This window comes from Mauremys reevesii, unplaced genomic scaffold (assembly GCF_016161935.1).
Source record: "Mauremys reevesii isolate NIE-2019 unplaced genomic scaffold, ASM1616193v1 Contig57, whole genome shotgun sequence".
Classification (NCBI taxonomy): domain Eukaryota; kingdom Metazoa; phylum Chordata; order Testudines; family Geoemydidae; genus Mauremys; species Mauremys reevesii.
Window position 1 is genome coordinate 16,032 of NW_024100870.1, and position 27,082 is coordinate 43,113.

Below are 27,082 nucleotides of genomic sequence, written 5' to 3' on the forward strand. Positions count from 1 at the left end.
TGGCGGTGAAACGTTTGTAGAGACTTGAGCTCAAGAATGGTAGAGCTTATGTTCTGTTAATGTGGCTAGTGGAACTAATGACAGGCCCAGGTGGGGTAGAAGATCTTGCTTATTTCTTTTGATTTGTGGGCTATATCATTTGGTTTGGACTTTGGTTACCTCAGAAAGGGGATGGAATTGAATGTGACCTGGCTGGAGGGCCGAGTCCCCATCCTAGACAACCAGAGTGTGAAGGAGGAGATGGGCTGAAGTTGCTGCAGTGCTGGGCCCTGTCATGAGGAGGTGTCTCTGGAAGACTGAGTCTTGTAACAGCACTGCTGTTCTTGAATGTTTCCTTCACATTTTAAAACAGGAGAACAGAGTGAGGAAAACCCTCCTCATAGCCACCTGCTGTTTCAGGGAGCATTGGAAGGCTTCTGACAAGAAGTACTTATACCCTGAGCCTGACAGCGGATATCTCGATCAGATAGGACACCCTGCACTGAAAATGCTGCAGCATGAGTTTGAGCATCAGACAATGCCACCCTGTTAAGATGGGGGGCTGTTCCAGAACTTGGAATAGACAGAGGGCAAACTATACAGGTGGCTGGGTAAGGAGGAGAGGAGTATGTGTAGTGTGGTTATGACCTAAGTTGGGGGTGCTCAAGGAAGTGAACTGTTGGCTCCGTGAGGACAGGCTACTCACTGCAGTGTTGTTACTGAGAACAGTTTTAGCAAAGCCAAGTTTTCTGTCCTAGCAGAGAGAAGCATCTTACAGCATTCCTAGTGCAGAGATTGATTCACTGCAGTTATCCTCAAAAGAACAGGAGAACTTGCGGCACCTCAGAGTAACCAATTTATTTGAGCATAAGCTTTTACATGCTACTTCATGGGATGAATGCAGGGGAAAATACAGGAGGAAGATATCTATCTATCTATCTATGTGTATATACACAGAGAACATGAAACAATGCGTGGAGGGTCAGAAGGGGAGGCCCCGAGATAGGACAGACTCTTCTGCTGGGCTGAGAGAATAGCTGGAAAGATTCACAATATTGCTGGGTGGGTTAAGGATCCACTGTTGTGGCCCCTTGTGGTATGTAGTTAGTTTAGCTAGTTGAGTATCCTTTTCCTCTGTAGAGAAGCAAAGTGTGTGTTGTAAATGGCTTCTCTAGTTTTTGTAAAGTCCAGCCACGAGGAAGTTTGTGTGGAAGGTTGGTTTTTGATGGGAGTATCCAGTTTGGAGAGTTCATTCTTAATCTTTCCCTGTTTGCTGTACAGGATGATGGTCAGGTGGTTCCGCAGTTTCTTTGAGAGTGTGTGGCACAATCTGTCAGCATAGTCTGTGTGATACATCGATTGTAATGGATTTTTTACCTTCAGTCCTTTTGATATGATGTCCATCCATTTGCATTTGGAAAGAAAGATGATATCTGTCTGTATCTGTGCGAGTTTTATGAAGTTGATGGATTTCCACTCCATACGGCTAAATTCAGTGCCTTGCATAATGACAGGTTTCAGAGTAGCAGCCATATTAGTCTATATTTGCAAAAAGTACAGGAGTACTGGTGGTACCTTAGAGACTAACAAATGTATTTGAACATATGCTTTCGTGGACTACAATCCACTTCATCGCATGCATGTAGTGGAAATACAGTAGGAAGATAGATATAGATATATAAACACACAGAACCTGAAATAATGGGTGTTACCATACACACTGTAATGAGAGTGATCTCTCTCCTGCTGGTAATAGCTCATCTTAAGTGAAAAACTTTTTGTAGTGGTAGTCAAATCTTTATGTAATGACTCATACACTCCCGGTTTTTATTTAAGCCTAATGTAATGGTGTCCATTTGGCAAATTAATTCCAATTTAGCAGTCTCTGGCTGGAGTCTGTTTTTAAGTTTTATTGCTGTAATTTTGCGACTTTTAGGTCTGTAATCGAGTGACCAGGGAGACTGAGGTGTTCTCCGACTGGTTTCTGAATGTTATAATGTGACGTCTGATTTGTGTCCATTTCTTCTTTTCCGTAGAGGCTGTCCGGGTTGGCCAATGTACATGGCAGAGGGACATTGCTGGCCCATTATGACATTTATCACATTGGTAGATGTGCAGGTGAATGAGCTTCTGACAGTGTGGCTGATGTGATTAGGTCCAATGATGATGTCCCCTGAATAAATATGTGGACAGAGATGGCAAAGGGCTTTGTTGCAGGGATAGGTTCCTGGGTTAGTGTTTTTGTTGTGTGGTCTGTGGTTGCTGGTGAGAATTTGATTCAGGTTGAGGGGCTGTCCGTAAGCAAGGACTGTCCTCTCTCCCAAGATCTGTGAGAGTGATGGATCATCCTTCAGGAGAGGTTTTAGATCCCCAGAGCAGTGCCGCTGATTGGAAGGGATATGTTGTCCCAAAATGTGAAATAGTTATGGGTGAGGTAAAAGCCACAAAGTTCGGCCCCCATGTTTGCCGTGACTTAGAACAACGCTTCCTCAGCTCTCGTCGCCTAACGCCCCTGCTTTCCTTGAGCTTGTTTCCTTGCTTGGAGAGCATTCCATGAAGATGGCCTGCTGGAAACTGGGAAAAGAGATGATATGAGAGAGAGTTGGAATGTCCCTTGGCTGTGGGTCCCCAGGAAGAAATAGGATCCTGCTTGATCTTTTACATCCTCTCTCCCTCCCCTTGGGCACCAGTCATTGCTACTTACTTTAAAGGCGGGCTGGACCCATGGATTTCCATGAGGAGCCTGAAAGAGAAGGAAAAGCAGAGTTAATGTCACACAACCTAGAAGTATATTAGTCTGCTAAACATCAAGTGTTTTGGGAGAGGGGTTCCTTCTCAAATGTTGACACATTCACTTGGTATCATTCTCTGCCTAGAAGACCTACAGGCGCTCACGCAGCTCCCTTGATTCTAAAGTGGTGTTAGAAAAAGAAATCACCTTAGTGACTGAAGTGCTGAATTCCTCATTCTCATCTTCATTAATGACTGTACATATTTCTCAGTTATCCCTGCCCATAATAACTCAGCAAAAGATGGTTTGCTCTTTCTTATACTATTTACATCTCATGTGTACCAAACACCCTTAGTGATTTGGTAGTAAAGCATCACTTCTCTTTAGAGCAAAAACCAATCCTGGCAGTGTAAGGAAGGAAACAATGCTGAGAAAAGTGAGGCTGGTTTGATACTAATTATGTTGCATCTCCTGCAAGCAGACAGATCTCCCTTGTCTGTCTCCAAATGGCCACTGGTGGTAGCTGCCTAGCATGGGAATAGAGTACTGCTGTGGAGGGCATGTCAAGCTGTGGGGTTGGATGTTTGCAAGCTCTCTTCCACCTCCCCCTATAGTATAATGGCAGTGGGTCACACAGTCAACATTTCATCCTCTTTGTCTTCTCTGAAATATAGTTCTAGTTTATTGTGGCTGCAAATGCAGGATGTGGCCTCCAAAGAGGCACAAGGAGTTTTTAAGAAGCACTAAATGTTTCATAATCGTTCAGCAAACTGAATGCTGCTGCTGCTGCTGCTAAAAAAAAAAAGACATCCTCTGAAAAATGCAAGAAGGTGCAGCAAACTGCACATTCAGTCATCCAGTTCAATCCTCCCCTAGAGAACTGTAGAAATCACTTACCTCCTGACCCTCTGAAAGGAGAGGAAGTAATATGGCTGATCTTTGGCTGTGCAGAGTTGCTGAAAAAAGAGAGAAGGCATTCATTAGATGGGGAAGACAGCTGCTACCGAATTGAGGAGATCGGGGGACATGGTTTGAGCTCAATAGCTTGTCCTTCAGAGGGACTTGAGATTAAGAGTGGACCAAGCTGGGGTGTCTGTAAAATTAACGGCAATTATTGCATTCTCACATGGTGCTGCTGGCCAGTTCCCAGCCCTCTCCATTCTTCTTTCCGAACCCCACCATTCAATGGGCTAAAGTGAGGCATGAGAGGGTGTGAGTCATGGAAAGTCCACACCACATTTAAGAGTTGACATGTTTTTATTTCTGCTCCTCGTCATCTAGAGCTCACTTGCCACATTGTCCCTTTAGGGGCACCCTCTGACTCTGTGCAAATTCGGGGTGATCACAGCTCCCCTCCACCCTCCCTGGCCTGTAGCTACAAGCTCACAGACAATCCTGTAATCTTCCCCAGCGGATATTAATTGAAAGATTCCATAGTTGTTTCTTGGATGCTACCAGTTTTGTTCAAACTCCTCCACCTAACTCTCCTTTTCAGTTCTTAGTTATTCAGGATAGTAAAGAGCAGGGCAGATCCAACTGCAGACATTGGCAGTTAACTTGTTTGCCATAGCAATGACTGAACCATCGAAGCATTGCACAAACGATATAATAAAAAAAAGACATTTCCCACTCAGCAAAGGAAAGGGATAGGAGAGAATAGGACTATCACTACACAGATAGTAGCAGGATGAGGTTGGGGGGGAGGAAAAGGACTGTTTGCATTGCAAGAAGATGTTAAGAGGAGGAAGAATGGTTGGGGCCTGTTGGTGGTCAGAGAAAACCCCATCTTTCTTAAAACAACTGCAGAGAATTTGTCTTGTGAGTGCATTTTTTTAGAAGGGTGGCAACCGTATTCCATGTCTGCACTCAAAACCTTGTACGTATATGTACATCTACCCACTTGCCCTCCCTCTCCATGTGCACACAGACAAAGAATCCTAATGCTCACTCTCTGGCAGAGGTCCACTCTCTTCCAGCAAAGCTCTGTACTGGCTGTAGATCTGTGCCTCTGACAGACCGGGGCAGGAAAAGGAAGGTCACTTCTTAAAGAGGCCCAGGAGGAGCACTCATCCTAAAATAAAATGAGCGGAAAGGAAATATTAGCATGAGGGGAGCAATTCCCTTCTGTATCTTCTGCTTCCCCATATGATATGATCCATGTTAACAACACCACATGATCCCACCTCCCAGTAAGAGCCCTGTTAATCCAATTTCCTTCCATTATCAAAGGAAAGCTGTATTTTATTAACTAGCAGAAATATCAAAGCCTATTTTGGAAACCCATCTCCTAAATATCTCAAAAGTTCATTTCCAATGGCTGCCTAACCCCTCCATGGCCTTCAGCCATCACAGCAGGTGCTTTGTTCCATCACACCTTAGTAACTCAGTCAGAGATTAGGGGTCTATTACAGGAGTGGGTTGCTGCGGTTCTGTGGCCTGCAATGTGCATGAGGTCAGATCACGATGACCCCTTCTGACCTTAAGGTCTGTGTGCTATTGTTGTTGCTCTTGGTCACAAAGGGAGAAAACTCCATCTCATCAGGGAGGAGGGAGGACATTACTCAGAGGCATTGAATCTTAAGGAATATTCTCCTTACAAGTGATTATTAGGCTCTTTAAAGGAACTGTCTGTTGCTCCTTCCCCAGACTGGACAGTAGAAATGGCTTGATAAAGACCCTGACAACATAGTAGTTGTCTTCCTCACCTTGAGCCTGCCCTACAGTCTACAGTGAAACACAGACAGGGAAACTGTCATCAACCTAGAGATGCGAGTACTTCATTTTCTGTCCCTGACTCCTTCTTTCTCCTCTTTGAAGAGGAGCCTCATCACTGAAAAGCAGGTCAATGCTGTGGGCCTGAGCCCTCCCAGAGTATTTTAAACCCAGACTTGACTGGGGTCTAGGCAGAATAGAGACTGCTGCATCCACACTTTCCGAATGGTGGGAGTTCGGCTCCCCGAAGTGCTGGATACTCAGGGGAGGAGGAAGCTGATCCCAGAATTACCTGCTGAATGAGGCTTGATATGCCTTTGTGGCATATAAGGAGCCTTCACTGGGCATAAAGAAGGCAGTGAGGGGCCAGAGGGATGCAGCAAATTTACTGCAGAGATGGTGTCTGGCCCTCGATGGAGCCTTCATCCTAAATAAAATGGAAACAACAAAATATTAGTAAAAGCAACAAAGAATCCTGTGGCACCTTATAGACTAACAGACGTTTTGCAGCATGAGCTTTCGTGGGTGAATACCCACTTCTTCGGATGCAAAATATTAGTAGTGAGTTCCCAATAATAATAAAGTATCAATAAGCACAGAAATTTAGGGACAGTGCTATAAGGAAAACAGGGAAGAGTAGAGGAGCTAAAACATTGCTGACTAATATTGAGCAGGAAACCCCATTGAAAATAGTGGCTTAATGCACCTTTCAGGTTCCTAGAAAAAGGATATTGAGGAATGGGATCTCTGAGAGGAACCCAGACATTCAGCAACACAACAGTCAAGAGATTAAGAAGGAGACAGATTAAGAAGGAGACATGAATCATTCTATACTAAGAGCTGCCTGCAGGGTTATCTGGGAAGCTGTCAGCCTCTGTGCCATTCGGAGACTGTTGGCTTAACTATGCGACTTTAACACTCATCTTTCCCGACCGCCCACACGATATAGTGTGTGCAATGCAAAACTCTTTTCTTACCAAGAATCCAGCATTGATTTGATGTAATCCATCCTCTTCTGATGGTACTCCGATTGTAACTGGATAAAAAGAGACATTCACACTAGACATTAATCAAATTTTCTAGGGAGTTAAACGGCAATCTCTGAGAAAAGGAGTAAATTGCCTAGAAAAGGAATTGAGGTTCCATCACTGGAGATGTTGAGAAATGACTTAAATTAGTGTATTCTCTATTTTCCACACTGTAGATGATCTTGTAAGAGAGTTCCCTTTCATGTACTTTCTCGATACTGCTTTGCTTTGTACTGAGTTTATTTCTTCAAACCATCAGAAAGGGCTGTGTTTACTTCTGATGGTCCATGGAGAATAGATAAAGAAGAACGGAGTTAGTTGAATTGATGGGAGATTCATATAGTGGAGAATCTTAAATGATGTGGGTGGGGGTAGGAGGGGTAGAGTGGATGATCAGCCAAATTCCACCCAAACCTGATCAGCAAGGAAGCTACTCAGGAAAGGGTACATTTCTCATCATGACTGTCATCTTGTTCTAATATGACTATACTCTACAGGAGCAAAATCCATAGATGCTCTGGTGATTGGTAATACATACAAACCTTTGATCACTAGCTAGGAAGGGATTAGAATCGACATTCGAAGGACTTTCCTCCAGGTGATTATCACCTCATAAATGACACAGGTCAGGAATTTATCCAGCAATGATGTGATTTGTGCAGCTGGTCCTGGTAGTCAAACTGTTTCCATATCTCTCATACAACAGAAATATGGAAATCCTTCTCTTCAGAAGCCCCAGTGAGCAAGTGTGACAATGGACTGCTCTGCTAGTTCCTTCAGGAGAAGTCCACAATTAGGCTGGTAGCCCTTGGAAAGGCATGTAGCTTCTTTACCCCACACACCAGCTGCTTTTTCAATTCAGTTAATGTCCCACAAAATAAATGACAAACCAGCATTTTCAACCAAGAGTGAAATAACTCCTCTGCCTCGCTGTGGCCTTTAACTCTCCCAGAGCCCTTATGTAAAGAAACGTCATCATATGCAGCCCTAGGGACTGCATTCCAACATGTGCTCTTTGACCAGTCCTTTCCCAGATGTACCCATCATGCACCACAGAACTGGATAATACACAGGGTGCTGCCCTCGGATCATCTAGGAGCTACTTTAGGTATCTCATGAGTATGTTTGAAATCCCTAACCCAGGAAGCGGGCAGAACTTCTAAAATAGCTACAATTCAGCAACCCACTAATCAGCTCTTCCTGATACAAAGCTGAGAACTGACCTGAGCTGAATGCACTGATGGCTGGTCTTGGGCCAGGGGACTTCATAATGAGGGTGTGCCATGCCAACCAGGTCTGATCTCCATAAAAGGGCAATGGACATACAGCCTAGCCCTGCCTACACAAGCCTTTGTGATCATAGAGCCCTCTCTAGAGACTAGTCCAGTCAAAGCCCAATAGGAACTTACAAAAGGGTTGGTGTCTTTAAGAAAATATTGATAAATGTCCTTAAAGACCGAACTTTTCAAGAATGACTTTTTTGATACTAGGCAAAGTGCCTGCACTCAGCTAGCAACTAACTTGCTTCCAAGATTCTTAAAAGTGGCAACAATTATTAAGCCAGAATGTACACTGTGGAGTAGGTAAAAATGATCTCTGTTTTAAAGATGGATAAACAGAGACTCAGTGATGATATTAGGATATTTATCAGCTATGAAAGAAATCACTTTCTGTTTCTGTGAATAAATATAGATGATATTAATAACATTTTCTACACTAAGGGTGTGATTGAAAGTTCACTGGAGTCCATAGGGTCACCATTGAATGAATGCAATTGGTTTGGAATTAGGCCCTTAGATAACAAAACATTGTGCTTTCAAGGACCTCAAAATGCCAAAGAATAATTAATTCATAACTTTTTAAATACTTACCATTATCCCCGTTTTCAGGATGAATAAAGTGAGACACCTCAAAGGTTGAGGATTGCCAAAATTAAAGTTAATCAATGCCTGAAGTGAGAGAGGAGTTTTGATTAATCCCTAATCTACCCACCAGAGCCAAAATGAGTGAGAATTCCTGCTGAATCTCCAGATGTAGTACAGCCCCACCACAAAGACCCACCATGTGGACATTTTCTGAAAGCCACAATCTGATTAAAGTCAATGGGATTTTGGATTTTATTGTCCAAATGTATCAGTGAGCAGAGAACACTGACTGACTATACTATAGTTTTAAGAACTCCCTAACTAGTCTGAGACCCCTGTGAAACAACAACTCAATTAGTATATAGCTTACACTGCTGTGTTACATTGGCCATCTGAAAAAATTCACTTACTTCTATCACAGGCCTGTCTGCCAAGTCTCACACTGATTGAAATATCCCTCAGCGCCAACCAGTTCTCCCAGAGGCCAAGTTGAGCACTGACTTGAGCTCAGTGCCCCAATAGCTATGTGTGAGCCCGGTGATGCCATAATGAAAGCTGTACCACAATCGCCATGACAACTAGGTGCTAACTCCTACCAGGGGAATATATTGGGTCTTGTGTATGTGTGCATCCCTGCTTGGTCTGCCCACGTTTTTGTCATTATCTTGCCCTCTCTAGCCCAGAAAGAGGATAAAAGCCCAAATGTTAAGGAGATCTGAGAGTGATTCTTCTTTAGTTCAAGTGACCGAGGCCCTTTTTTTGAATTTATGATCCTGAGAGCTTAGCACAGGGAGCATAAAGTATCTGGCTTCTGTTGTGTCTGTCTGCATTTAGCCTCCGATTTAGTAACATCTGGGACCGTAGTTAATTCTAGCGGAGTTTGGAAGAGGAGCTTGAGAATCAGGAGAGCTGGTTTCCCATTGTAGTTATGCTCCTGGTTGTCTGTGACTTGCCAAAGTTACTGAACAACCCTGCCCCAGGGATAGAATGGGGATAAAAGCACCTAGTCTCTTCTTTTTAGGTAAAGCAGTGTGTTTTTCATTCCTAGGATGCTTTGGGGGAGGGCCAAATAATTATTTTGTGCTCTAGAGTGCATTGAGAGCACAGTTAAATTGATTTGGATCACTGGTGAGAAGTAGGGAGAGGGGTTTGGCCCAATCTATGAATCTTCTCTTAATTCTATTGATTACTTCAGAATGCCCAGTTCTCTCTCTGAGGTTTGACAGGTTCTTGTCCCAAGATCAGGCCTAGTATGATTAAAATTACTATTTAGTTGGGAACCCTGATGTGCACAGTTGCAACACTTACATTTTAGGAACCCTTCCGCATTTACAGTAGTTAATACTTTTAGCAAAGTCACAAACACTCTAACCCAGCAAGGTAGATATAGGTGATACAGAATGTACATCTGAACATCCATATACTCACACCATCCTTGGAAAACAACCTGATATGCTAGCCATCACCTTCCTTATCATCACCAGTGGCTATCATCCTAGTATCTCCCAAGGGCTACATTTCTCTTTCCTCCTGCAGGCAGGCTGGGTAACAACTTTGATCATATGTTATGCTGATGCCACTATGTGCCATGTATATTCAGTGGGAGTTTCGTGCCTCTTCCTTATTTGAATGTCCTCACTCTGCTCACGTTGGGTTGCCCTTCTCCTCTAGGTTAGTTTATTAACGATCTCAGCTTTTGTAAAGACATCAATTCATTGCCATGGCACTGTTTTGGTCAGACTTCTGCAGATGTTCTATCCTAAGATATCCAAAAGCTGGTGTTAGCTCATGTTCGTGTGGGTCGCTGGTTTTGTTATGGACCGACTTCTCCCTTCAAACTCTGTTCCCAGTTCCCCCAGACTTAAGGGCAATCCTTCAGCCATTTATCTGAGCCAGACTTTGAAGGCTTCAAGCCTTATGCTAACTGCTGCAGCCAGTGTCTTGTAGGCTAGAGGCCTGTAGGTTTCTTGTGTTACTGCCAAAGAAAATAAATGCTAAAGCTGGTTCTATGGGCTACAAGAGGGAGAGTGAATTTCCTTTTTGTGATTGCGGTGAGTTTGGGGGAGTTGGAGGAGTTGCTTTTTTTAGGAGTGATTTTTTTTTTGTGGGAGGGGAAGTTGAATTAGTTTTGTCTGTTTTGGTGATGAATTGGGTGTGGTTGCTAGGAGAGGCAATGGCATTGTCTTTTGTTACTCCAGTGTGTAGGGCTGGGAGCTGAAATGGATTTAATTGCTAGGACATGTTTGGCTTGCATTAGCCCCAAGAGAAACACACATGAAAAGCTTCGATAATAAAACATCTATAATCAAAGCCTCTACAATAAGCACGTTTTTATGTCCTTTGGGGCTAATGCAAGCCAAACAGTTTGGGGATCCTTCATTTGTTTAGGAAGAAGGGCTGTCAAGAAATTTTAAAAATTAGTTGCGATTAATTGCGGTGTTGAACAATAATAGAATACCATTCATTGAAATATTGTTGGATGTTTTCTACATTTTCAAATATATTGATTTCAGTTACAATGTAGAATACAAAGTGTGCAGTGCTCAGTTGATATTTTCATATTTTCTAACAAATATTTGCATGGTAAAACCCAAAAGAAATAGTAATTTTCAATACCTCATACAAGTACTCCTACAAGTACTGTAGTACAATCTCTTTATCATGAAAGTTAAACGTGCAAATGGCACTGTTGTAGCTCTTTTTAAGGAGTGTCATCAGAATGAAACCATGTCCTCTGGAATGGTGGCTGAAACATGAAGGGGCATACAAATATTTTGGATATCTGGCACGTGACTATCTTGCAACACTGGCTACAATGGTGCCATGCAAATGCCTGTTCTCCCTTTCAGGTGACATTGTAAAAAAGAAGTGGGCAGCATTATCTCCTTTCAATGTAAAAATAATTGTTAGTCTTAGGGATTGGCTGAACAAGAAGTAGGACCGTGTGGACGTGTCGGCTCTAAAGTTTTACATTGTTTTACTTTTGAGTGCAGTTATTTTTTGGAACATGCCTCTACACCTGTAAGGTGCACTTTCATGACAGAGATTGCACTAGAATACTTGTATGAGGTGAATTGAGAAATGCCATTTCTTTTGCTTTTCGTTTTACAGGGTACATATTTGTAATAAAAATATTAATAGAACGCGTGCTGTAATCAAAATCAATCTATTTGAAAATGTAGAAAACATCCAAAATATTTAATAAATTTCAGTTGGTATTCTATTGTTACGAGTGCGATTAAAACTGCGATTAATCACGATTTAATTTTTTTGAGTTAGGATACGAATTTCCCCTTAACAGCACACTAGGATCACCTAGTCCCAACGGTTTATCTGGTATCTTCTGGGTCCTGGCGTGTTCTTCTTTTACCTGTAAAAGAAATAATAGAAAAATCTTCTCACTTCTCTGGGGAGTCCAAACATTCAATTAACAACTAGGTACACAGTTATATTTGCAATTCTTTTCAGAATTTTCCTCCTATTACTTTAGTTGAGAGACGTGAAACCATTTTGATGCCCCCTTTTTCTATCTATCTATCTATAGATAGATAGTGGGACTGGCTTTATTTTATCTGTCACTCTTGTGGGTGCAAGATCCATTTAGTTTTATTCTCTTTTTTAATATTGATCACATTTCTCAGGGCTATTTTATTAGTTTCTTCTTTTTTTTTACCTAGTCTAGCCTAATGAATACATTTTCATTTTTAATTTGATATCTTTCACTTTCAATTGATTGTTAATTTGGGGTAATATTTCTTAACTAAACTAGTATCTTTTAACAATCCCCAAAAAATTTTCTCAAGATGCTTTTGGAGCTGTAATGGTTGTGCTCTTTGTGTTTGTGCCTTGCGTTTTTTTTGTTTGGTTTTTTTTTTTTTTAAATAGGGGGCACGTTATATTCTTGTTGTCCCACTTTTATTCTCTGAATGCTTTGGTTAGTATACAAGGTACATACCTGTACCTATACATGACATTTTCTGTTTTAATTCTTATGTCACTAGGTTTTCTAACATGAAAACACACTTCCGTCTTCCAAATAAACAAAGGTTTTATCCCCTCCTAGTGTAAAAAGTAAATTACATTCCTCTTATTCATCAATTCACATTGGATTTTTGGTATCCCATTCCTCATTTTAAAACAACATTACGCATCTTCTTTTCCAAAACTTTCTTTTATTAAATATAGTTTGTTATTTAAACAAATAATGAAAGAACAATTGTAACAATATACACAACTAGTAAAAATGTGTAACTTTCAAGAGAACCTTTATTTACTAAATCAGTTGTAACATTGAGGTTTTGTTTAATATCAATACTGATAACACCATAGTTTCCTATGCTCTTTAACAAAAATCATCCTTTTAAATCTTTTGTCCCTATTTGGAATCTCATAAAAAGAACTTAAGGGGACTAAACTTCTATATCCATTGATCCCAAATATTGTCTTCCAGGATACTGGGAATCATATCTGGGACACTTCGATGAGAGCAAGTGGCCTCCCTATTCAGATAGCACCACTGGCTATAAACACCTAACTCAGAGACTATGGCGGGAATGCAGATTATAACTCTAGTTCCTATCCTCTCACTTAAAGGATTGTGGTTTTTGGTTCTCGTCATGACCACAATTATGTTTTCCACAAAAACACCCAAACTGTTATCTGTCCCGTTAGAAATCTGCCATGTGTTATACAGATATCGCTTCTCAGGCGGGTCTACCTCTGTTTTCCACAAAAATAGTAAACATTTCTTTTATCCTGGGAACTCTATCTATTTTTAGACTCAGCATTTCATTGGTTATCTGCTATATCATCCTACTTGTTTACATTCTGTTGGCTAGCTGCCTGTCAGCCCATGTGGGCCATTATCTGTCAATCATTGTTTACCACTTTCGTAACCTTTAGCCTAGATTCATTCAGGTTATGACCTTTTTACCTACATTCAGCGGCTGTAACCTTTAGCCTACTTTTGTAATGTATGCGCTCAGCAATATCATGTGACCTGCAGCTTACAATTGTATATGACCTGCAGCTTCCAATGGTGGACTGACTTTTGCTTATTCCAAATAGAAGCTTGGGACACAAAATGGAGTCTGAAGAATGTCATCGGTATCAGATGCGGGGGGGGGGGGGGCCGAATTAATTGGTGGGCCGGGGAAGGGGCAATTTTCAGAAGCGTTCACCCCAGCCAGGGCTGTTGCCTGTAAATATCGTGTGGTCCTGGCTGCTTTTCCTACCTACCTGATCTGAGGGCCCTACAGATATTTTCCAAATCCACTGATTGACAACACCTTTGAGTTCTGGGTTTGAAAAACCACAAAGCTTTTATTCAACCAGATTAAACATGCAGAGTTTCTTATGACGTTAATTTCTTGAACAGTTTCCTATCACAGAAGCCAGTTTCCAAGGTTACCCAGACACAAAGCTTTGTAATATTAGGGGATTGTGTTGAATAGAGGGAAGGAGACAAGGAAACATTAGACAATTAGCAAAATATTTCCAAAGGAGGCAAACGTTAAAGACTTAATTTTCAGAATTGATCCTAGTTACCAACTTGAAAAAAACTGAAAATGTGTGGGGGTTTTGTTTTTAAATTGACAAAATTGTTCGTAATCTGCCTTCTAATGGAACCTGGGTGAAATACTGGATGTTGGGAGGCTACAACACTCCCTAATGCAATGAACCGATAGCTAACTCTGTGAAGATGAAACTGTGAGTAAAAAGCTGCAGTGCACCACTAATCCAGGAGCAGACTGTCCCATATGTTTACTGGGAAATCTCGTGGGATGCCCCTGCCAGCCAACGCCTTTGTCTATTTTTTAAAATTCTCCTCTGTGTATTGAAGGAGAGGTCTGTCTCTTTAAAGCATACAGAACCTCCATTCTCTTCTTCCTGCAGGGAATGTGCCGGGAAGCAAGAGTTGCTGCCCCATATTTATGGCAGCAGCACCTCACGTTACCCCAGAATGCATTTCACGGGCTGGAGCCAGAGAAGGAAGCTGCCTGAGCCCTGTGCAGAGTGGATCCATCCAGCAGCCTGGGGAGGGTGGAGGCAAAGAACTGCCTGTCTCTCACCTGAGTCTTGATGGGGAATGGAGAATTTGAGCCTGGCAGGTGGCTGGGCTCAGAATGTTCCCTCCAACAGTGTCTGTCTTCTGGCTGATGGAGGGTGGGTGACAAGGCTGTGATGGCTGATGAAGCAGTGAAGAGTAGCAAGTAGCCCAGGACCTAGCCATGTAAAGGAGTGCAAATAACTTGAGGAAGGGAGGAAATAAAAATGGATTTTGGTTGCAGGTGACAAGTTCTTTTGGGAGTGTATGGCATTTGTTTTGGTCACTGGGATGTGTTGGGGCTGGAGATTTTGCTGACAGGGTTTCTGATAGCCCCCCTGCTGTGAGCAATCTATTAATGAATCCAGCTGGTGGACCTGACAGGAGGTTTTCAGTCTCACTCTCCTTGTGGCAGTGATTTGGAATGCACACCTCTCCCCATGTAACGGTGGGCAACAGCCTGCTGGGAAGTCCTTCACTCCACTTCCCAGCACTCAGGGAAGGACACTGGAATGTGATGGGGTTCTCTGGCCAGGGCACGTGTGGGGCTTGGTGTCAATGAAAATTCGAGAGATCCAGACAAACCAAGTAAGCCCAGAGAAGACAGCTGGGATTCTTGTACAGGCCTTGAAGTGTCTGGTCAGCTGCTTTAGAAAGATGCATGGACCTACCCACCAGGTGGGGCATTCCTGATGATCATGTCCATAAAGGAGCCATCACTGAACTGTGTCTTTGTAGACTGCATGACGATGATTTAGTAGGTTGAAGAGGGAGGGAAAAATTCTTACTGACGCCCTCCTAGGAGTTGTTTTTCCTGTTTGGTGTGAAGTGTGGCACTGTGGATTCTTAATAAATATCCCATGTTACGGGAAGGTAGGAGGAGTAGGAAAGAAGAGCAGAAAAGCATTAGATTTAAATTTTCCAGAAATTCAGGAAGGTAGCTTGTAAATATCCACATTTGAATTTGGCCAGGAAACCTGAGTTAATGTAAACATTCCAAGTGGCTGATTCAGGAACCATGGTAATGAGTCCTTATTTGTCAAGAAGGCAGCAAAAGGGATGCTCGTTTGGAGAGCATGTTGGCCTGGTAGTTTCCTTTATTCAACTTTCCTGTGAACAGAGTGCTGCTCTTTGAAGCACAGTTGAATTTTACACTAGTCTTTCTCTGCCCTGCAGTGGGTGAGAAGATAGAGCGGAGCCTGTGCTCTGCCTCAGAGAACTGAAGCCTGTGTATTCCCACCTTGAACCTCTCAAGAGGTCACGTGTGGGTATTTCCTTCTTCAGTGGAATAAATCTTTGTCTTAGTTCTCATGGGTGCGTTTATGAGGTACGTTGTGAGGTTTAATGAGCTCATGTGTGGGAGGCACTTTGAAGCTGAACCGTGGCCTGAGGATCTGCATGCCCCCCATTCCCGTTCCTCTCATGCCAGATTTATAACTGAAGAATGGTTACTCTGCAAAACGATGGCTAATGACCTCCTGCTGCAGTATTTGTGTTCCTTCTTTGTGCTTTACTACGACTACTAGCACCTCAAGAAGAGGACAGCCAAGGGAATAAAGTGCTTTGCTGAGGGTCCAACTTCTCCTAGCGTACTGCAGAGCTGCACAGCTGTAGTGCAGTGGAAACAATACAGGATGAGAACAGCTTCCAAAGCTCATGCCTTCTTACAGGTTCTCACCAGCACGTTGAGAAGGAGTAGAATGAAGAAGGCAGATTCTCCAGCAGTAGAAAGAAACAGAGATACCAGAGAAAGAGTTGTTTTATTAAATGATGGGCTAAGTGTAGAGAAAAAGAAAATGAATGTGTAATATTCTAGACCTTTCTGTTTGGTGGAACTTTTTGCAAGTAGGCACTTTTTAATATTTCTTTGAAACTGATATACAAGGGGCAGTGTGACAAAAACATAGAAACTACCTTCGGTATTTGACCATTTGCAAGGCTTAGCCAACATTTCCCTGTACCCTGAGCTTGGCTACCGGCTGACATCTTTATCAGACAGGACACCCTATGTTGACAATGAGGCAGTGTGAGCTCTAACATCGATTAATACCATGCTTTTGAAGAGGCAGTGTTACTCCCAAAATGGATGTTGGGGCACTGCTATAATCTGCCTATTGCCCCCTTAGTCTCTTCTTCCCAAGATAAAAGTTTCCTAGAGTTGTTAAGGAAACACTAAAGGACACGGATATAACTTTCCGATAAAGTAATTGACCCAGGCAGTATTCTTTCTAAAAGAAAGTATCTTTTTTATTTAAATAACTAATAATCCCTACTACAATATGATCTAAAAATCCTAAACAAGGGACAAAATCCCTTAATACAAATTGAACAGCACTTAAACTACACTGCTTTCTTTTAAAAATCAAATCGCTGCTGCTGTTCAGCTCCTGGTCAGTCAGCTCTGCTCCGCTCTCTTTGCAGTAGCTTTTGTATGGCTTCTCTTTCTGGCTCACCCTGCATGCCTGTCTCCCTCTCAGACTCATTTTCTGGATTCCTGAACTGTTGCTGGCAGTTGGCCTTTTATGCTACATTGTAACTCTTTCGTAATCACAACCTTGTGTGTATACCAGCTTTGATTTCTATAACAGGTGTCTTCAGTTTGCCAAAACTGAGACAATTGCCACAAGCTTTTAACAATGACATTACACAAACACTTATAAATGGTAACTTAACATTATGTAACTAAATCTTAAATGGAAGCTATTATATAAACACATTTTTACAATCATTACCGAAAATGTAAGTTTGCTTATGTTGCTTTCTTTTCAACTTTCACACAAAAAGAGGGACATGCATTTGTTTACAGTTCCTTAAGTATTCTTAACAGGTTTGCCTTCAATTTCCAACATTTCCTGAACCATTTTTAGAGCTTTTAACAGGCTCTTTTCAATTTCTAATCCTCTCTGGGCAAATTGGAATTTAAATAAAATTTTCCTGGTCCAACATATTATTATTATTATTATTATTACAGATATTACATAAACAATATATTTCAATTAGCCATACAATACAGACAGCATTTTATTTAAAATTCCAGTGGCAGTAGGTGAGCATCCCAAAAATACCTCTCACCAATTGTGTTTTGTATCTTTTGACTTGTTCCACAATTTGTTTAATTTCATCAGTTGAGTGATATACAGAGATCATCATTTTACATGCATTTTCCTGAGTGTTTTGCAAGTATCTTTGCAAATGAGAATGATTTAGCAATTGTTTAACTCAACTGATATCCATACTCAGTGGCACTGGGTTGACACTTGATACTTTTGGTCCTTAACTTCCTTATATTCAGCTTCAGGTAATATAAAGTTAAAATCACATCCAATCACTGAAACTTTTTAATCTAAACATTGATTTTCATAAGGATTATGTCTTATATATTAAACAAATAATTAACATTAAACTGTTCTGCATCAACTGCTAATACAATACAAAAAATAATAAAAAAGAATTCTCTAATAAACTGTTTAAGCAATCACTCCCCATAATTTTTTGTTCTACAAATCCACCATGGCATTTAAGGTCTGTAAAACGTCTATGCCAATTACCCCAAATCTTTTCTATCCATGATTCCAACCCTCCCATACAAGGTTGCTGCTCCAACTTGTAGCTCAATTGTTTTTCATAATCAAGATCACCTCCGATGCTCCATTGAAGCCTGTTGTATGCCTCTAGACGTTGATAGGCCAAAATAAATGCCACATAGATTTCAGTGCATTGATTATTGTAGTACCGGCTACTGTATTTATTAGCATTTTTGTAACCACAAGTCCATCCTAGATTGTTACATTTATCAAGGGTCGTCCATTACCGTCCATCTTAATATCTGCAATTGGCCGGGAGTACAGTCCATAATAAGTTGGTTCAGTGATTCATCTCCACATTCTTAAGTTTTTTAAAATTCTTTTTCAATTGATCCTACAGATATAACTAGTATTACTTATTACAATGGCTATTGTTTTCCTACACGGGGACTCTTGTTTGAAGAAGATCTTCGACTTAGGGTTGGGGACTGAGCACATTATTCTTCATTATGAAGACAGACTTTTGATTCAAGTCTTTCTTTCTTTCTTTCTTTCTTTCTTTCCGTTCCTTTTTGAATTAGATGTGTGCTCTACGCTTTGGGGCAGCAAATGTATTTTGCAGCATGCATGACTTACCCAGGGAGTGTGGGTGTGACAAGCGTGCCTGTCCCTGATGGGAATGGAATTCCATCAAGAAGGGTATTTTTGAATCGAGAAACCCAGGCATATGCCTGTCTCTTGATATCTCTCCGTCAGAAGAAGAAGAAAGAGGGGAAAGGTTTTTAACATTTTATTATGTGTAATAGGGGAACATGACAGATGGTTTGATTAAGTATTTTTCTTTTTATTTCATTACCTTTATTTAGTATTGAGTGAAGACACTATTGCATGTCTTGTCTCGGTGGCAGTAGAGAGATACTGACGTGGTTAAACCACAAAATTCTGTAACTGCTGCTCACAGCCCGCGATGGGTGTGCACATGCCACCGAAGTAAATATTGCTACTAAAATGTTCTGATTACAATGCAGGGACACAGCTCTATCGACTGCGTTAATTATTATTGTTAATTATTATTTATTATTGGGATAGAAATGTACTATTTCTATGGTCTATTTGGAGCGATTTTCAAATTTGTCAGGATACTATTGATTTTAAAATCCTATTTTATTCTCTAAATTTTTAAGCATTTAAATGAAGTATAAATCAGCTGAATTCACTTTGGGACAATGGTGCACCAGCACTGGGGCTCCCCTAATACATTCTGAAATTGCTAAAAGAGCTAAAATTACTGAGCTGAGATCACTGAGTGCTGTGTTAACTAGTGGGGGAGCCTGAAGATATATTGCTAAGTGGCTGGCAGAGCGGAGCAGTTTGCAGGAGGATTAGAGCAGCCCACGGAACAGTGAGCAGAGCGGAGCAGTTTGCGGGGACGACTGGAGTGTCTCACGGGACGGCTGGAGGAGCGGATCGGCTGGTGGAGCGGAGCCGTTCGTGGTGAAGGCTGTAGCAGAACTCCATGGAGAGGCAGAGCAGTTGGCCTCGGACCACGTAAGGTGCCTCTTAACACCTTGTGTGCCCCACCCCTCCTTTTCACCCAGGCCGGGGGGGTAAAACTCTGCAGATGAACTTTTGGACTCTGGGGCGGCACTGACCAGGGACAAAGACTTTTGGCTTGTTGGACATTGGGGTGATTGGACTTAAGACCCTGAGGGGAAAAGGACACTGCCAAAACTTACTTGGAGGTGGGTCTTTTGCTCATGGTTTGTGTTCTGAATCCTGTTGTACTGTTTCCCCAACATGATGCCACATAGTTTCCCTCCTTATTAAAAGGATTTTGCTACACTCAGACTCTGTGCTTGTGAGAGGGGAAGTATTGCCTCCTAGAGGCACCCGGGTTGGGGTGGTATATAATTGTCCCAGATCACTGGGTGGGGGCTCAAGCCCATTTTCACTGCATTATTGAAATGGAACCCCTGGATACTGAACCCGGCCTTGTTGCTACCAACTCAGAGGGGCAGAAGGGTTCCATTTATAATAAAAAATAATAATTTGTTTTAAGGCTTGAGTTCTCCTGCAGAGATTAAGTGTGTTATCTTATGCTATCTCCTTACGTGCCGCCATTACTCCTGGCCACGACCCCCCTGGGGCTGGGAGTAAGGCCACAACTCCTGGGAAGGTGGGGGGTCGGGGGAAGAGGGAGGCGGACAAAGGTAAGGAGGCTGAAACTGTGTCTGCAGCTCGGGAAGTGTCTGGGGCCAGGATTGGGGTTGAGTGCGGAGCCACACCCAGGCTGCGTTTGGGGGCGAGTGCTGGGGGAGAGGTTGGATGTGGGGCCAGGAGCTGGGTTCGTGGCTGGGGTCGGGCTGGAGCTGAGTGACGTTCCCTCAAAGCCCCCTGTGGGAGCTGGCCTGGGCCCCATTGTGTCCCCCCAAACATTCCACCGTGCCCCCTATGGAGGCATGGCCCCCAGTTTGGGGACCTCTTCCTTAAAGGGTAAAGAAGCTGTAAATTCAGCTTCCTCTCAGTCAGCTAGCTCTTGGAGGAACTTGGCAACCTAATAGTGCAATGGTCTCTTCCAAGCTAATCTCCACAATAGGGCCAAAGCTTTTTGCTGTCTAGTTTGATAGGGGACAACACTGATGCCTTCATTTTCCTTTATCTCTCTTACTGGTCACCTTTTGCCTGAAAACCACTGTCAGAGAAGGTTTCTATGGATACCTTCTCAAGTTTTTTTCTTGAGGGTGGCCACCCTTGCCTCTGTATTTTAGATACAGTTTTATTCATCATGGCATATGAATCATTAAACTTTTTTATTGTTGCCAAACCTGGAAAATGATGTTAAGCAAATGCAATTTCCCCATAAGAATTGATGTAACGGAGGAGGTTAAATTCCAGGGAAATGTTTTTTTCAGCAGACAAAAGACATTATATATACACACACACAGACGCACACCCGCAGTATAAGTTTTAAACAAAGAATTTACTACTGGTACATAGTGATGATGACTGTGAAGCTTGGTTGAGGTGGAGGAGTCAGAGGGTTGGATATTTCCCTTCCTGCTAAATGATGAATTAGCAATTGGCTGAGCCCACAAGGGTTAACTCTCACAACACTCTACAAGGCAGCGGGAAAGGAGGGAGGGCAGAGAGAGCCATGTGTCCCCCCTGCTCTATGGAAGGTGGGGTAAGTGGAGTGCAGGAGCAGGGAGGAGGGGAGACACCTGACACGTGCCCCTCTTTATCCCCCTCGCCCCATACAGCAAGCAGGAGTCTCTGGGAGCAGCTCCAAGGCAGAGGGCAGGAGCAGCACGTGGCAGTGGCGGGAGGGACAGCTGAACTGCTTGCAATTGATAGCCTGTAATTGATAGCCTCCTGGGCAGCTTCAGCACAGGGAAATTAAGGGAGTGGGGAGCTGATAGGCGGGTTGTTGGTCCATTCTGGTTCCAAGCCCCCACCAGCTAGCTGCAACGGGCTGCTCTTTCTGCAAGCAGGGGACAAAACAGGCGGCTGCGAACGCCATTACAAGGGAGCATTTCCCAACTTTAAACAAGCATGTTGCCTAATTGATCAGCAACTTAACATTGAAACAACGTTAACCAGGATGACTTTAAGTGAGGAGTTCCTGTAAAAGGCCAGACCACAGCCAGACAGATGGGGGAGCAGGTGCTAGCCCAAGAAAAGGCAGACAAAGGGGAAGGACTCCAGGGAAGAGGTCCTGAGGGTCAGTGACTCAGGGGGAGCTGGGCCTCTGATGACTCAGCAGTCTATGAAAAGAGCGGGAAAAACTGTGGAACATGGGAGGGGTAGCTGGCGGTGAAACGTTTGTAGAGACTTGAGCTCAAGAATGGTAGAGCTTATGTTCTGTTAATGTGGCTAGTGGAACTAATGACGGGCCCAGGTGGGGTAGAAGATCTTGCTTATTTCTTTTGATTTGTGGGCTATATCATTTGGTTTGGACTTTGGTTACCTCAGAAAGGGGATGGAATTGAATGTGACCTGGCTGGAGGGCCGAGTCCCCATCCTAGACAACCAGAGTGTGAAGGAGGAGATGGGCTGAAGTTGCTGCAGTGCTGGGCCCTGTCATGAGGAGGTGTCTCTGGAAGAGCGAGTCTTGTAACAGCACTGCTGTTCTTGAATGTTTCCTTCACATTTTAAAACAGGAGAACAGAGTGAGGAAAACCCTCCTCATAGCCACCTGCTGTTTCAGGGAGCATTGGAAGGCTTCTGACAAGAAGTACTTATACCCTGACCCTGACAGCGGATATCTCGATCAGATAGGACACCCTGCACTGAAAATGCTGCAGCATGAGTTTGAGCATCAGACAATGCCACCCTGTTAAGATGGTGGGGGGGGGGGTGTTTGCTGACAAGATAACTTACTTCCGTTCCAGAACTTGGAATAGACAGAGGGCAAACTGTACAGGTGGCTGGGGAAGGAGGAGAGGAGTATGTGCAGTGTGGTTATGACCTAAGTTGGGGGTGCTCAAGGAAGTGAACTGTTGGCTCCGTGAGGACAGGCTACTCACTGCAGTGTGGTTACTGAGAACAGTTTTAGCAAAGCCGAGTTTTCTGTCCTAGCAGAGAGAAGCATCTTACAGCATTCCTAGTGCAGAGATTGATTCACTGCAGTTATCCTCAAAAAGAACAGGAGAACTTGTGGCACCTTAGAGTAACAAATTTATTTGAGCATAAGCTTTTGTGGGCTACAGCCTACTTCATGGGATGCATGCAGGGGAAAATACAGGAGGAAGATATCTATCTATCTATCTATCTATATATACACAGAGAACATGAAACAATGCGTGGAGGGTCAGAAGGAGAGTCCCCAAGATAGGACAGACTCTTCTGCTGGGCTAAGACAATAGCTGGAAAGATTAACAATATTGCTGGGTGGGTAAAGGATCCACTGTTGTGTCCCCTTGTGGTGTTTAGCTAGTTGAGTATCCTTTTCCTACGTAGAGGAGCGAAGTATGTGTTGTAAATGGCTTCACTAGTTTTTGTAAAGTCCAGCCACGAGGAAGTTTGTGTGGAAGGTTGGTTTTTGATGAGAGTATCCAGTTTGGAGAGTTCATTCTTAATCTTTCCCTGTTTGCTGTATAGGATGATGGTCAGGTGGTTCCGCAGTCTCTTTGAGAGTGTGTGGCACAATCTGTCAGCATAGTCTGTGTGATATGTCGATTGTAATGGATTTTTTACCTTCAGTCCTTTTGATATGATGTCCATCCGTTTGCATTTGGAAAGAAAGATGATGTCTGTCTGTATCTGTGCGAGTTTTTATGAAGTTGATGGATTTCCACTCCATACGGCTAAATTCAGTGCCTTGCATAATGACAGGTTGCAGAGTAGCAGCCATATTAGTCTATATTCGCAAAAAGAACAGGAGTACTGGTGGTACCTTAGACACTAACAAACTTATTTGAACATAAGCTTTCGTGGACCACAGTCCACTTCATCGCATGCATGTAGTGGAAATACAGTAGGAAGATAGATATAGATATATAAAGACAGAGAACCTGAAACAATGGGTGTTACCATACACACTATAATGACAGTGATCACTTAAGATGAGCTATTACCAGCAGGAGAGAGAAAAACTTTTTGTAGTGGTAATCAAAACTTTATGTAATGACTCATACACTCCCAGTTTTTATTTAAGCCTAATGTAATGGTGTCCATTTGGCAAATTAATTCCAATTCAGCAGCCTCTGGTTGGAGTCTGTTTTTAAGTTTTATTGTTGTAAGATTGCGACTTTTAGGTCTGTAATCGAGTGACCAGGGAGACTGAAGAGTTCTCCGACTGGTTTCTGAATGTTATAATGCTTGATGTCTGGTTTGTGTCCATTTCTTCTTTTCCGTAGAGGCTGTCCGGGTTGGCCAATGTACATGGCAGAGGGACATTGCTGGCCCATGATGACATTTATCACATTGGTAGATGTGCAGGTGAATGAGCCTCATCCAGTTCAATCCTCCCCTAGAGAACTGTAGAAATCACTTACCTCCTGACTCTCTGTAAGCAGAGGAAGAAATATGGCTGCTATTTGGGTGTGCAGAGTTGCTGATAAAAGAGAGAAGGCATCCATTAGATGGGGAAGACAGTTGCTACCGAATTGAGGAGATCGGGGGACATGGTTTCAGCTCAAAAGCTTGTCCTTCAGAGGGACTTGACATTAAGAGTGGACCAAGCTGGGGTGTCTGTAAAATTAACGGCAATTCTTTCATTCTCACATGGTGCTGCTGACCAATTCCCAGCCCTCTCCATTCTTCTTTCAGAACCTCACCATTCAATGAGATAAAGTGAGGCATGGGAGGGTGTGAGTCATGGAAAGTCCACATCACATTTAAGAGTTGACATGTTTTTATTTCTGCTCCTCATCATCTAGAGCTCACTGGCCACATTGTCCCTTTAGGGGCTCCCTCTGACTCTGTGCAAATTCGGGGTGATCACAGCTCCCCTCCACCCTCCCTGGCCTGTAGCTACAAGCTCACAGACAATCCTGTAATCTTCCCCAGCAGATATTTATTGATTCCACAGTTGTTTCTTGGATGCTACCATTTTTGTTGAAACTGCCCCAGGCAGTTCTAGAGTCCTCCCCTCTGCATTGTGGCTCTTGGTGTTACTCCTTGATGGTCCAAAGAGAGAGCAGAGCTGTGCATTTGGGGCATTGACCTCTCTGTTTCACTCATGGGCATCTTCAGGAGACAATAAGACTTGGGTCTGTCTGTTTTATGTAGAACTCCAGGCTCAGCCTTTATGCCAAGGATGGAGTTGATTTCCTCTTCACTGACACTTCAGGGCAGCCCTCCTATTTAATGAGAGCATGGTTGCAGCATACTGGACATTCATGCAACTGAAGTACAGGAGAAGTCTCACATGCTACCTGACACTTTGGCTCACAAGGTAATGAACTTGAGGTCCTGATTGAATGAAATCACATTAGTAACCACGCCGAAGCATTTCCTGCTGCTCATACGCTGCATTGCTAGATACTGTGGGAGCTTCTACAGTTGTGGTACTATCTCTAATGGAAAATCCTATTCCATATCCCTTGGGAGAGAATAAACCTCCAATCAGTGTCTTGCCAGGGAGACTAAACTTCTAACCAGTGTTCAGTGGGGAAGAATAAACCTCCCTTGTGTGATCCATTAGGCATGGAGGTAGAAACATCATCTCTTCTTGGGGCAGAATAGAGTTCTAACAACATAACTTGTTTCTTGAATCTTTACTCTCCATGCTAATGCGGATGATGTAGTCTATCGGTTCCCCTGCTGGTGGTGTGAGAGAAATTGTTGAATCGTTTTGTAAAGCCTTTGCATATGCACCATTTCCAAACAGAGTGTAAATCATTGGGATAATCCTTCTGGTCTTTTAATCCTCTGCATCACTGAATACAGCCAATTGTACTCAAGGAACTACACAGGAGGTTGACTTCAATTGTAATACTAAATAATAATGCTGGAGACTGAACTCCTCCACCTAACTCTCCTTTTCAGTTCTTAGTTATTCAGGATAGTAAGGAGCGGGGCAGATCCAACTCCAGACATTGGCAGTTAACTTGTTTGCCATAGCAATGACTGAGTCATCGAAGCATTGCACAAATGATATAATAAAAAAAGACATTTCCCACTCGGCGAAGGAAAGGGATAGGAGAGAATGGGACTATCACTACACAGATAGTAGCAGGATGAGGTTGGGAGGGAGGAAAAGGACTGTTTGCATTGCAAGAAGATGTTAAGAGGAAGAAGAATGGTTGGGGCCTGTTGGTGGTCAGACAAACCACACCTTTCTTAAAATAACTGCAGAGAATTTGTCTTGTGAGTGCATTTTTTAGAAAGGTGGCAACCGTATTCCATGTCAGCACTCAAAACCCTGTATGTATATGTACATCTACCCACTTGCCCTCCCTCTCCATGTGCACACAGGCAAAGAACCCTAATGCTCACTCTCTGGCAGAAGGTCCACTCTGTTCCAGTAGAGCTCTGTAATGCCTGTAGATCTGAGCCTCTGAGAGATCGGGGGCAGGAAAAGGATGGTCACGTCTTGAAGTGGCCCAGGAGGGAGCACTCATCCTAAAATAAAATGAACGGAAAGCAAATATTAGCATCTGGAGAGCAATTCCCTCCTGTATCTTCTGCTTTCCCATATGATATGATCCATGTTAACAACACCACACGATCCCACCTCCCAGTAAGATCACTGTTAATCCAATTTCCTTCCATTTTCAAATGAAAGCTGTATTTTATTAACTAGAAGAAATATCAAAGCCTATTTTGGAAACCGGTCTCCTAAGTATCCCAAAAGTCTCATATCACGTAATTGGGCAAGACGCTCACCGGTGTTTCTCTCTAATGGCTGCCTAACCCCTCTATGGCCTACAGCTATCACAGCAGGTGCTTTGTTCCATCAGACCTTAATAACTCAGTCAGAGATTAGGGGTCTATTACAGGAGTGGGTTGCTGCAGTTCTGTGGCCTGCAATGTGCATGAGGTCAGACTAGATGATCACGATGATCCCTTCTGACCTTAACATCTGTGAGCTATTGTTGCTTTTGGTCACAAAGGGAGAAAACTCCATCTCATCAGGGAGGAGGTACGATGTTACTCAGAGGCATTGAATCTTAAGGAATATTCTCCTTACAAGTGATTGTTGGGCTCCTCAAAGGAACTGTCAGTTGCTCTTTCCCCGGACTGGACAGTAGAAACGGCTTTATAAAGACCCTGACAACATAGTAGTGGTCTTCCTCACCTTGAGCCTACCCTACAGTCTACAGTGAAATACAGACAGTGAAACTGTCATCAACCTAAAGATGCGAGTACTTCATTTTCTGTCCCTGACTCCCTTCTTTCTCCTCTTTGAAGAGGAGCCTCATCACTTGGAAAGTGGGTCCAATGCTGAGGGCCTGAGCCCTCCCAGAGTATTTTAAACCCAGACTTGACTGGGGTCTAGGCAGGACAGAGATCTCTGGCTGTGGAAGTGTTTTTCAATGACTGCTGCATCCACACTTTCCGAATGGTGAGAGTTCGGCTCCTCGAAGTGCTGGATACTCAGGTGAATAGGAAGCTGATCCCAGAATTACCTGCTGAATGAGGCTTGATATGCCTTTGTGGCATATAAGGAGCCTTCACTGGGCATAAAGAAGGCAGTGAGGGGCCAGAGGATGCATTAAATTTGCTGCGGATATCAGGTCTGGCCCTCGATG

The 27,082-nt window shown here is 43.0% G+C and overlaps 3 long non-coding RNA genes across 3 annotated transcripts; all 3 read right to left on the minus strand.

Annotated features, from left to right (window-relative positions):
• Positions 1-2,149: 2,149 nt before the first annotated feature.
• On the minus strand, positions 2,150-3,666 carry LOC120394415. The gene is made up of 3 exons (XR_005592278.1): positions 3,608-3,666; positions 2,684-2,722; positions 2,150-2,553 (listed from the first exon to the last, which is right to left on the minus strand). It is a non-coding gene; the product is annotated as an uncharacterized LOC120394415 (long non-coding RNA).
• Positions 3,667-5,703: 2,037 nt separating this feature from the next.
• LOC120394423 lies at positions 5,704-9,189 on the minus strand. The gene is made up of 3 exons (XR_005592287.1): positions 8,322-9,189; positions 6,400-6,458; positions 5,704-5,849 (listed from the first exon to the last, which is right to left on the minus strand). It is a non-coding gene; the product is annotated as an uncharacterized LOC120394423 (long non-coding RNA).
• Positions 9,190-11,558: 2,369 nt separating this feature from the next.
• Positions 11,559-27,057, minus strand: LOC120394422. The gene is made up of 3 exons (XR_005592286.1): positions 26,960-27,057; positions 25,827-25,952; positions 11,559-11,685 (listed from the first exon to the last, which is right to left on the minus strand). It is a non-coding gene; the product is annotated as an uncharacterized LOC120394422 (long non-coding RNA).
• Positions 27,058-27,082: the final 25 nt, after the last annotated feature.